Below are 602 nucleotides of genomic sequence, written 5' to 3'. Positions count from 1 at the left end.
TCCACAGAACTCCCTTTAGGATGTTTTGTAGTGCAGGGTTGGCTTTGGTAAAATCCCATAGCTTCTGTTTATCCTGGAATGTTTTGATTACACCAACATATTTGATTGATAACTTTGTTGGATAAAGGATTCTTCATTGGCAATTTTTTTTCTTTAAGGGTTTTATATATGTCTTCCCATTGCCTTCTAGCTTGCATGTTTCTGCTGAAACATCTGAGCTTAATCTGACTGTCTTGTCTTTGTATGTGACCCTTTTGTTTTCTCTGGTTTATTTCAGAAGCATTTCCTTATCTTTGAGTTTGGAGAGCTTGAATATGATATGTCTTTGTGATTTTCTTTTGGGGTCTACCCTTCTTGGAGTTCGTTGAGCTTCTTGTATGTTTATCTTTTTGTTTTTCAGGATGTTAGAGAAATTTTCTTCTTGTAGTTCTTTGACTATTTCCTCTGTGGACTTGTCTGATTCTTCCTTTTCTTTTTTTTCCAATGTTCCCTCATTGTGTTTCCGTGGTGTCTCTGCGGCCCCTATTTCATCCCGCCGCTTGGCCTCGCCCAGGATGTCACCTCAGGCCTCCAAGCCCAGCCCAGCAGATTCAAAAGTATGC

This window comes from Chrysochloris asiatica, unplaced genomic scaffold, assembly GCF_000296735.1.
Source record: "Chrysochloris asiatica unplaced genomic scaffold, ChrAsi1.0 scaffold00243, whole genome shotgun sequence".
Classification (NCBI taxonomy): Eukaryota; Metazoa; Chordata; class Mammalia; order Afrosoricida; family Chrysochloridae; genus Chrysochloris; species Chrysochloris asiatica.
This window is presented reverse-complemented; position numbering follows the sequence as displayed.